The sequence below is a fragment of the Carcharodon carcharias genome, chromosome 17, assembly GCF_017639515.1.
Source record: "Carcharodon carcharias isolate sCarCar2 chromosome 17, sCarCar2.pri, whole genome shotgun sequence".
Classification (NCBI taxonomy): Eukaryota; Metazoa; Chordata; class Chondrichthyes; order Lamniformes; family Lamnidae; genus Carcharodon; species Carcharodon carcharias.
In genome coordinates this window covers 57,847,378-57,859,528 of record NC_054483.1, presented here as the reverse complement: position 1 = coordinate 57,859,528, position 12,151 = coordinate 57,847,378, and the positions used below count along the sequence as shown (strand labels likewise).

Genomic DNA, 12,151 nt, shown 5'->3' with positions numbered 1-12,151 from the left:
ACAGCATGCTACCCACCACAACCTCAGCACAGCCCCAACCTGGCGCAGGGTGATAAAGGCCATTTGACAGCTAAAGAGCAACAAGGAATAGATGGATTCCCCTCTAAAGCACTAAAGCGTGACAATGAAGCACTATTGGCACGAATACATGGCCTCATCGCCCTTATCGGGAGTGAGGAGAGCATGCCAGCAGATCTCAGAAATGTTGTAATCGTGACCATCTTCAAGAAAGGTGACAAGTTCGACTGCAGTAACTATTGAGGAATCTCCCTGCTGTCGGCCACAGGAAAGGCCATTGCAAGAATCCTCCTCAATCGCCTTCTCCCTGAGGCTGAAGAACTCCTCCCAGAGTCACAATGCGGATTCTGCCCACTAAGGGGCACAACGGACATGATCTTCACCATACGGCAACTGCAGAGAAATGCAGGGAACAGCACCAACCCTAGCCTTCTTTGATCTCACAAAAGTTTTCGACTCTTGTCAACTGCAAAGGATTATATCCTCTTTCATTTTGGCTGCCCCAAAAGTTTGTCACCATCCTCCACCTGTGATGACCTGCAAGCTGTGATCCTGACCAATGGATCTACCACAGATTCAATCCACATTCGGACTGGGGTCAGGCAAGACTGTGTCACTGCACTGATGCTCTTCTCGATCTTCCTTGCTGCAACGATCCATCTCACCCTCAGCAAATTCCCCCTGGAGGGGAGCTAAACTACAGAACAAATGGGAACCTGTTCAACCTTCGCCACCTGCAGGCCAGATCCAAGGTCGTCCCATCCCCTGTCATTGAACTACAGTACGCAGACGATGCTTGCATCTGCGCACACTCGGAGACCGAGCCCCAAGTCTTCATCAACACCTTCACCAAGGTGTATGAGAGCATGGGCCTTACACTAAATGTCTGTAAGACACAGGCCCTTTACACTGCACTGTCTCCTGTTTATCAAAATCCATGATGAGGCCTTGGGCAATGTTGTCCACTTCCCATACCTTGTGACCCTACTGCCAACAAGGGCAGACATCAGTGATGAGGTTCAGTGTGCCAGTGCAGCCTTCAGCTGTCTGAGAAAGAGAGTGTTTGAAGACCAGGACCTCAAACCTGGCACCAAACTCATGGTCTACAGAGCAGTAGTGATACCCACCATCCTATATGGCCTCAGAGACATGGACTATGTACAGCAGGCACCTCAAAACTATAGGGAAGCACCACTAGCACTGCCTTTACAAGATCCTGCAAATCCATTGGCTGGATAGGCGCACCGACATCAGTGTTCTTGTACAGGCCAACGCCCCCAGCATTAAAGAATTGACCGGACTCGATCAGCTCTGCTGGGTGGACCACATCATCTGCATGCCTGGCACGAGAGTCCTGAAACAAGCGCTCTACTCAGAGCTTCAACATGGCAAGTGGGCCCCAGGAGGGCAGAGGAAATGCTTCAAGGACACCCTCAAAGCATCCTTGAAAAAGTGCAATATCCCCACTGAAATCTGGGAATCCCTGGCCCAAGACTGCCCAAAGTGGAGGGACAGCATCCAGAAAGGAACTGAATACCTCGAGTCTCATCGCCAAGGACTAGCTGAAGCCAAGCGTCAACAACGGAAGGAGCGCATGGCAACCTGGGCACCCCACCCACCTGTTACCCCTACCATGTCTGCCCCAGCTGTGATACAGACTGTAGGTCACACATTGGACTCTTCAGTCACCTGAGGACTCCCATTTTTAGTGTGGAAGTAAGTCACCTTTGACCCAGAGGGTCTGCCCAAGAGAAAGAAGAGGGAATGTGACAAGAATGAGATCTGGGAGAATCGTAAGCCCTCCAAACTGTCTGAATTTATAAAGCCAGTAACTTGAGGTGGGGGAGAAGGGGAAGCATGGATATAAAGATTGTACTGTAAATATATTTGGTAAGGACTTGGGGAGAGGTGTAGTACAGCAGAGTTCGGCAGGGCAAGGGTTAATGTGGAACTGGGGAAACAGTACTACCCACATAATGATGTAGAGAGTCACATGATAGCAGACTGTATGTAGAAGAGTCTGGAAAGAGCATTCATGGAGACAGCACCCATGCACGGCTATACCTTGGAGATGTATGTAGTTATGCGTTGTTGATAAACGCTTGATGTTCAACCATACAAGCCTCCAGACCTCTCCATGAGACACCAAACAACCCTTACAACATTGTCAAAACAAATTGATTCAACTCTGGCAAAAATATTTCAATTCTCCTCCTTGTGAGCTATGATGTTTCTCGCTAATGCAGATTTAATTTTAAAAAAACAACCTTTTTCTAGTTGAGATAGAAAGTACTTTGAAAAAGTACGATTCAATGACTTTCATCGTATAATTTCTATTTGCTTTAGGCAGACTGCATAAAAAAATGGTACATTATACAGCGATGGTACGTAAGGTTCCTCCATCATCCCTATATGTGTTGGCCTACAATTTTAAAATCATCTTACTTATTTTCAAATCCCTCTCTATCCTTTTCTGTCCCAATCCCTGTAATCTCCTTCAGCCCTTTAAGCCTTTGAGATCTCTTGGATGCCCTAATTCAGCTGACTTGTGCATTCCCAATTTTCATTGCTTCACAATTAGCAGCTGTGCCTTCAGCTGCCTAGGCCCTAAACTCTGGAATTCCCTCCCTAAACCTCTCCAACTCTCTACCTCCTCCTCCATCTTTGGTGCTCCTTAAAACCTACCTCTTTGGTGAAGCTTTTGGACACCTGCATCAGTATCTCCTTATGTAACTCAGTGTCAGATTGTGTTTGATAATGTTCTTGTGAAACGCCTTGGGACATTTTACTACATTGCAGGTGCTATGTAAGTGCAAGGTTTTATATGGCATACGGAAAGGGGGACATAAATTCTCCCATTAACTTAAGATTTTTTTGGTTTATCTTGGTTGTGGAAGAGACTGGACTCCTGAGCATCTTTCTCCATCCAGACTGGGAGGTGGTTAAAATGGTGGAAAACCATTATTTGAAGGATAAAAAAAATAGGCAACACTGTGTGCTGTTTTTTATTCTTGCTAATAACAACAATAGTGGAGACAACCATTAGAATTGCTGGGAAACCTGGAGACAATTGGGCCAATAATGCCACCCGCATTACTGTTATGCAGATGCTATGTGGGCTGAAGATACTGAATAATGATGGGCCATCGAACTTTACACCATGGAAGATCGTCATTTGGGCCATTGTGCCTGTGCTGGCTCTTTGGAAGAGCTATCCAATCTCCTGTTCTTTCTGCATAGCCCCACAATTTTTTTTTCTTTTCAATTTCCTTTTGAAAGTACTCTTGAAACTGCTCCCATTACCCTTTCAGGCATTGCATCATAAATAGCTGCATGAGAAAGAAGAATCTCTTCATATCAGCCCCGGTTCTTTAGGCAGTTATCTTAAAGCTACATCTTCTGGTGACCGTCCTTCCCTTTCTTTATTTTACTTTATCAGAGCCCCTCATGATTTTGAACACCTCTATTAAATCACCCCTTATAAAAAATAATTTACAGACACTCTGTGCATATTTCTCATGATGTGCCTCAGGTCATATTTTCAGGCCCCAGCAGCCCATTGTGTGCTAGATCGGTGCCTGATGTGGGCGGAGAAGCTCGAGCAGGGGACCTGTGTGTCAGTGAGCCAAAGGGTACTTGGATTTATTTTTAAACTTTATTGATAGATTCGCTTCATGCAGTGTCTTATCTGAACGCATTGGATGACAGGTGCCTGAATATCAGAAATGAAGGCACTAATCAGCTTATCACAGTTTGTGCACAGGCTGTCAACTCCCTTAGTGCTTGCTGTCTGCTTTGAAGTTTATTGGATGCTTCAAGTTCACTGCCCATCTCCAGCCCCTGTAACCAATGCACTTCATTACAGCAGGAGCCCACTATCCTACTATTGGCTTCAATAGAGAAAGTAGCAGATGCGTTAGTTTAAGCACTATGAATCATTGATTGGTGTTTCAAAAGAGCAAATGAGAAGATTAAGAACACTTCATGTGAATTTCAGCTGTTAGGGCAGAAGAACCAAACAAAACCTCCGCATTAAATAGGTAGCAGTGGAAACCTGTACTGTTTTCTACTAGTTTTTAGGGGGTGATTTGTTTGCATTGCATTCACGTGCTCACCTAGGGTGCTTTCACTGATGGGTTGCTACGAAGCAGGAGTAACTCCAACACACAGAATGAACTCTCGAGGGGGAGCATTTAATTCAAACTAGAACTCTCTCAATTAGCCACCATTTGGACTGGTGTAAAATGGTCAAATTAGGTAGTCTTTATCAATAACTAAAGTTAGAGACCATAAGGTTGAAATTCCAGTCCTGGGGAGGGGTACAAAATCAATATGGATTTGCTAGACTTTCTCTCTCTCACAGCTAACACTGGACCTTGCATTTTGGAGTGGTGGACTGTCTTAGGTCTGCCTGTGTTAAGATGGAAGCATTTCTACAGCATTCCCAAGCTACTGAAAGCATTCATCCCAGCTTTCCTGATAAGACCAATGGAACCTATGCCTGCCAAAAGAAAGTGAAGGTCCCATTCTGGACCTAGGGAAGTCACTAGCAGCCAAGCGGAACATACTAATTGATTTCTGGTCAGTTTTCAAACCTCCTCTTCATGGGCATGGGGCCATGCTAACTCCAGTCTTCTCAGTGGACAGCTGCCTCTCTATGCTGCTACCCTGAATGTACAAATGATTGCATCTCAGTGATTTGGAATAGGGTCCATGCCAGGCTGACCCAGTTGGTGCAGCTCAGCAGAAAGTAAGTCAGTTAAGAAAGCAGCAGAATTTGTAGATTGGTGTCGTCATTGTCTACAAAAGCTTTGTGAAGTGATTGCTCTTGGAGTTAATGTGGCATTTAGGGCACCGTGTATAGTGGCACGTGAAATAGGCGCAGTCTGTGGAGATAGTCTATTGAGTTACAAACTAGCTGTGTTACCCCATTTGTTGTTGGTTATTCAGATGTAGAGTTGTATGTATCCCAGTAGCTGTTTAAATAAAAACCGGACTTTGAAATTTCACCATGATGTTCAATGTACCACTGCTTTGCACAGTCTCAGAAAGCTTTTGACAAGGAACCACCCAGAATTGGAGACAATTAAGAAGAATGCAAAAGAGACGGGAACGAGTGAGGTTAAATACTGGTTGGAAGAAAGGAAACAAAGAGTAGGCTTTAAGTATTCTTAGAATGATTGGAAGTGGATAGTGATGTCTGATACTTTTGGTTCACTGTGGATCTCAATGATTTGGATACAGGGCTGGAGGAAACGGTGTTGAAATCTGAAGGTAAAAGAAGGCATACTAAATAACTCTGAAGATCAGAGATAGCTGGCTGAAAGGGGCTATTCACAAGAAATGGGATGGGCACAGAAGAGGAATATGGAATTCAATATCTGTAAATGCGAGATAATACATTTTGGTGAAAAAGAAACAAATGTAATAATTATACTTTGAAAGGGGGAAAGCTGGGTGATGTAGAAGTGTGGAGGAATTTTGAGGTTCAGTTTCACAGGACATCAGAAGCAGCACCTCAAGCGGACAAGGCTGCAGCATGAGCTAATAGAATGCTGGGCTTAATGGCAAGAGGTATAGAATATAAAAGTAGAGATCTAATGTTGAATCCATGTAAAACCTTAGGAAACCACAACTGGAGGATCCATCTGCACTTCTGAACACCTCGCTATAGGAAGGATGTTGAGGCAGTAAGAAGGGTACAACACAGTTGCACCAGACGATTGCCTGGTATGTGGAAATATAGGTACAGAGACAGACTTGAAGAAACTTGTGTGTCCTGCCATCCATTCTTAATTAGCACATTTGTTCAGATAATATCACCACCTTCAACACCTCTTTGTTCTTTTGTCTGTGACAACTGCTTGCTTGTCCCGACAACCTCACCCCCACCCCCTCCACTTCTCTTTCCGTGCCCCCCCCCCCAACCTTAAACCAGCTTATATTTCACCCCTCTCTCCTAATTTCACTCAGTTCTGTGGAAGGGTCATGAGGATTCGAAACGTCAACTTTTTTCTTCTCCGCCGATGCTGCCAGACCTGCTGAGTTTTTCCAGGTAATTCTGTTTTTGTTTTGAAAAAACTGGGGCTGTTTTAATTAGAATTGAGGAGATTATGGAGGTATTTCACATTATGGACGAATGAAACAGAGTGGCTAGAAATAGAATGTTCCCAGTGACCTAGGGACCTGGACAACATGCATTTTAGATATAAGGTTTAAATGTAAGTTAGGGCAGAGAGCAGGAGAAACTATTTCACACAGGGTTGTGAAGCTGTGGGGTGAATGTCTAAAATGCTAATAGTACCTCAGGAAAAGGTTAAATGTGTGGTTGAAGGAAAAAGGAAACGAATATATATGCGAACAGAGCAGGGACATGGGAGCCTGACCACTGTTCAGTTGGAGAATAAACACCAACATGGACTAGTTGGGCCAATTGGCCTGTTGCCTTTTAGGCGCTGTAGAGTTTCACGTAATGCTCTACAGCTAAATTAATAACCTTGGCTTGTAAGTAATGAGTTAAGTCACTGTTTAACTACTTGAGTGGCCCGGTTGAGCAAGTATTGAGTGATGAGGATAACAGATTTCATACAGAATGAACTGACCTAGTGGAAAATGGCCAACAGCAGTCATAGTCATAGCCAGTAAAATGAAAATAAACACAAATAACATAAACTGGAAATAAATGAGATGCACAGTAGCAGGCATCTCTCCGTACTTTGCATATTATCTTTATCAGTGGGACTCTGGGGAAATGGTGTTGAAGGAATAAGCAGAATGCAGATAGATATAGCACTGCATTCATTAAAATGTTACTATTGTCAGAAATACTTACCTACCTACATACAGGCCACCTTTGCCTTATCATTTATTAGAAATCCATATTAACCTAATTCAGATGATGGAATTTATATTCACACATGAGTTAATGCAAGATCAAGTGGAAATGCTGCAAAATGCAATTATAAAGATTTGTTGCCTTTGGAACCTTGCAATGATTCTAAATTCAAACCCTTGCCCAATACTTTACTTTCAAAAGATCTGAACTTTTTGACTCATAGTGATGTTAAAATGCTTTTCCTGCAGTAAGTTAACAATATTGAGTTCTGTTATTATTGCTAAACACTTTAAATAATGTTTAATTTTTATATCCAACATCATGTCAACTTTATCTCATTTATGATGAGGTGTTTGCTCAGTTGTATTTGCGAGGCAGATGGAATTAGTGGAGAGGATTGTTTTCCTATGTGTTCCCAGCAGGTTTAATTTAATCTAAATATTTCAGCAATGCTAAACTTTTGAAAATACTAGGATATTTATACAAAGCTGGTTTCAAAGCTGACTATGAGTAGAATTGGACACTTGTGTTGGCATCTGTCGGACCTCATGTGGTATTTCTGATTGGTTAACAAAGGGCACACTATACCTGGCTAGTCAGAATGGTGGATAGCAGAATAATGAAAGTGTTTGACTGTTGTATGTCAGCTCCTCCAGAGAGGTAACTCTTGACAGTTACTCAGTAATGATGTAATCAGCTATCAGCTTCCACAGTTGCAGTCTTTTCTTTCATGCCCTGAGGTTTCTTCACACTTTGTGTTATTGAGTTTCCTTCAGCCTCTGCCTCTGGTGCTCATTTACCCAGCTTCTGTTCTCCTATTTGATGCTTTTTTTGCTATGCATATTTGCTAGTCACAGTTTAGAAATCCGAGTTGTGACCATAAGTAAAAAACAAAAAGTCAATCTAGCTGAAAGGAAAAACAGAATTACCTGGAAAAACTCAGCAGGTCTGGCAGCATCGGAGGAGAAGAAAAGAGTTGACGTTTCGAGTCCTCATGACCCTTCGACAGAACTCTGTCGAAGGGTCATGAGGACTCGAAACGTCAACTCTTTTCTTCTCCGCCAATGCTGCCAGACCTGCTGAGTTTTTCCAGGTAATTCTGTTTTTGATTTTGTTTTGGATTTCCAGCATCCGCAGTTTTTTTGTTTTTATCTAGCTGAAAGGACACCACTGTACAGTAAAGTCTCCAGTAATTCTAAATGATAGTATAGATAGGTTAAAAAAAAGGGATAAAATTAAAACCTCATGAAGTTTAATCATTGAATTTAATGTATAATTACCTTCTGCAATGTTTAAAAAAAAACATAGATGGAATGTTTGCAGCACAGAAGGAGGCTATTCGGCCCACCAGTTACTTGCTGGCTGTCTGCAAGAGCAATCCATTCCTGTGACCTTACCCCATAGCTCTTTTTCTCTTCAGGTCCTTATCCAATGGCTTGCACCACAGTCTCAGGAGAGTGCATTCCAGGTCCTAGCCACTCACTGTGTAAAAATGCTTTTCCTCATGTTGCCATTGGCTCTTTTGCCAATCTAATTTAATTGGTGTCCTCTGATGGTTGAGCCTTCAAAGACAACAGTTTCTCTCTATCTACTCTGTCAAGACCCTCAGAATTTTGAATACCTCCATCAAATCTCCTCTTATCTTTCTCTTTAAGGAGATAAACCACAGTTTCCCCAATCTATCCATGTAACTGAAGTCCTTAATCCCCGGGACCTTTCCCCTGACTCTTCGCCATCGTCTTTGAAGCTTTCAGATCCTTCCTAAAGTGTTGTCTCTGGAATGGGACACAATTCAGTGTTTTATAAAAATTCTTCTTAACTTCCTCGCTACTGTACATGATGCCTCAATTTATAAAGCCTAGAATCCTGGAGACCTTTTTAACCACTTTCTCAGTCTACTCTGCCCCCTTCAATTATTTCTGAACATAAACCCTCAGGCCTCTCTTGCATTATTTGGAGATTCCTTCACCTCTGTCGCATCTGTCCTGATGATGCCACCTTCTAAAACAGTGCTTCTGACATGTCTTCCTTAACCACAGTTTCCCATCCACTGTGGTTGACAGGGCCCTTAACTGTGTCCAACACATCTCCCGTGCCTCTGCCCTCACACCTTCCTATCCCTCCCAGAGCCATGATAGAGTCCTCCTTGTTCTCAATTTTCACCCCACTAGCCTCCACATTTAAAGGATCATCCTCCGCCATTTCCGCCAACTCCAGCATGATGCCACCACCAAACACATCTTCCCCTCACGCCCCCCCACCCCCCCCCAACCCCGTCAGCATTCCATAGGGACCATTCCCTCCGGGATACCCTGGTCCAACCCTTTATCACCCCCAACACATCATCCTCTTCCCACAGCACCTTCCCATGCAATCACAGAAAATGCAGCACCTACCCCTATACCTCCTCCCTCCTCACCGTCCAAGGGCCCATACACTCCTTTCAGGTGAAGCAGGGCTTCGCTTACACCTCCTTCAATTGGGCCTACAGCAATCATTGCTCCCAATGCTATCTCCTCTACATTGGGGAGCTTAAACGCAGTCTGGATGACTGCCTTGTAGAACACCTTCGCTCAGTCCGCAAGCATGACCTGGACCTTTCTGTCGCTTGCCATTTCAACACACCATCCTGCACTCATGCCCACATGTCTGTCCTTGGCTTGCTGCAATGTTCCAGTGAAGCTCAATGCAAACTGGAGGAACAGCACCTCATCTTCCGATTAGGCACTTTACAGCCTTCTGGACTGAAAATTGAGTTCAACAACTTCAGACCATGAACTCTCCCCTTTATCTTCATCCCTTTTTTAATCCCCTTTTTAAAAATTTATTTTTAGTTTTTATTTACTTATTTTTATTCATTTAGTCATTGTTTTATCCCCTTTTTAATCCCTTTTTTCTAACTTTTTTCCCCAACTACCGCCCCTCCTCCCACCCCTCCCCCAAAATGGCCATCTGTTACTTGTTCCATTTTGGTCTTTCACAAAGTGCTTACCCTTGTTCTGCTATTAACACATTCTGCTTTCTTAACTTTATGCCACTATCAGCGCCTTCTTTAGCCCTTACCACTACCATTAACACTCCCTTTGGCTTGTGTCCATGACATCTTTGTCTATCTCTCTCTCGCTGACCTTTTATCCAGCTTCACCTGCTCCAACCGCCCCCCTTACACAGTATAAATTCCATCACATTTCTACTTCTCTTCCGCTCTGAAGAAGTGTCATACAGATTCAAAACGTTAACTCTATTTCTCTTTCCACAGATGCTGTCAGACCTGCTGAGGTTCCCCAGCATTTTGTTTATATTTATTATGCAACTGAAGGGTTTGCTAGGCCACTTCAGGGCACAGTTAAGAGTCAACCACATTGATATGGGACTAAGATAACATATGGCAATCTAGATAAGGACACAGTTTTCCTTTCCCAAAGGACATTAGTGAACCAGTTGGGGTTTCTTTTAATGTTAATCTCGGAGCCTTGTGGTTACTTGTTAGCGGTACCAACTTTCCAGACTTGTAAAAAAACCAAATACAAATTTTCAAACTATCATGAAAAGGAGGTATTTATGTAGCAACTTTCACAGCATCCCAACGTGCTTCCAACTGATGAGGTATGATGAAGTGTTGTCACTGCCCTTATGTAGAAAACACGGCAACCAATTTGTGCAAAGCTGCTCCCAAAAATATAAATGTAATAATGACCAGATAATGCCTGTTTTTGTGATGTTGATTGAGTGCTAATTATTGCCCAGGACACCAGGGAAACTCCCCTGCCCTTCTATGAAATAATACCATTGGAACTTTTATGTCCACCTGACAGAGCAGATAGGGCTTTGGTTTAACATCCCATGAGAGTTGGCATCTCTGATGGTGCAACACTCCCTCGTTACTGTAGAGTGTCAGCCTAGATCAATGTGTTCAAGTCTCTGCAGTTGAAACCCAAAACTGTCTGATACAGTGGCCAGAGTGCTACCAACTGAGCCACTGCTGACACAATTGGTCACGGGGGGGAGTTGAACTTTCATTCTCTGGATTATTAGTCTTGGCCTCTGCGTTGCTAATGTTGTAATATCCACTACTGAAAAAAAATTCCTACCATTATATTATGCCACTGTTTCATCCACTTCTGTATTTTGTCTGACTCATTTTGTAGCTGCTGAGCTGCTTTTTCAAATTCAATTGATCCTCCTTGTCTCTAAATGTGACCAGTTTTCATTAACAGCTTGGATTCAGAGGCTTAATGTAAATTACAAATCAGAGGATTCCAATAGCATAGATACTCTGCTTAGCATATGTTTTCCACTCCAATAAAGCTCCTCTAACAGCTCCTTGCTGGTTGGTTAATTACTACCGTAAACATTTTCACTTCTTCAACTCTGGCTTCTCCCTATTGCCCATTTCTTTAAGCTCATTGTTCATTTTTCCTTATGCCTCTGCGAAAAACTTTGACATTTCTTTCTATGTCAAAGGCACCAAATAAAGATAATTTGTCATTATTGTTATTTGGAGAAACCTCTGAAACCCTACCAAGCCCAAGTATTAACAGAGTTTTGTTACAAATTTCTTGGATGTTGACTTACATCTTGGGACAGGTCTTCCCATTCGGAATGCCTCTTCTTCAAAAGAAATCAAACAACCAGATGAGGCAGATTTTTTTCCCTTCTGAATCCATGTTAACTAGTGGTTACTAGCTGGTTATCATTCAGTTAGTTAAGTTTACTGTTTAATTGATTTCATCATTTTATCCACAATGGATTGAAGGATAAATTGACTGACTTGCTGGGTCTGTTTTGTCATTCTTTATGAAAATGGACACCAAGTTAGTCGACTTCCAATCTTCCAGGCACTCCTCAGCATTCATAGTGTCCCTCATAACGATCATTAATACCAAACAAATCTCATTCCTTCCAAACAAATCTCATTCCCTTCCTTGTATTCAGTGCTCAAAACCATCCAGGTCTGGGAATTTGTTTGTCTTGAGCTAATTCAGCCTTTTCTAGGATTTCCATCACATTTATGTTGATGTTAATTTTAGTTGGATATTTGGTCTTCATGGAATGACTGCTGTTCAAGTCAATTCTGGTGACTGCTTGGAGGAAATAATCATCTAGCGCATTAACTATCTCATGCTCATCCTCAGTTTTGATCCTGTTAGTGTCTTTTAGTCTTCTCATTTTTTCTTCAGTTACATTCTTACAGTTATAGAGCCAAGAATGCTAAGAAAAACAATCCTTTTCACAATATTCTGCAAATGGCACAATACCTTTTTCTAAGCTCTTTGCCCTTCTGACCACTTTTAAAAA

The 12,151-nt window shown here is 42.6% G+C and overlaps 1 protein-coding gene across 2 annotated transcripts in view; it reads left to right on the top strand.

Annotated features, from left to right (window-relative positions):
- Nucleotides 1-12,151, top strand: part of prkg1b (protein kinase cGMP-dependent 1b) — an 809,007-nt gene that overhangs the window by 273,948 nt on the left and 522,908 nt on the right. The gene's annotated exons all lie outside the window — the stretch shown is intronic.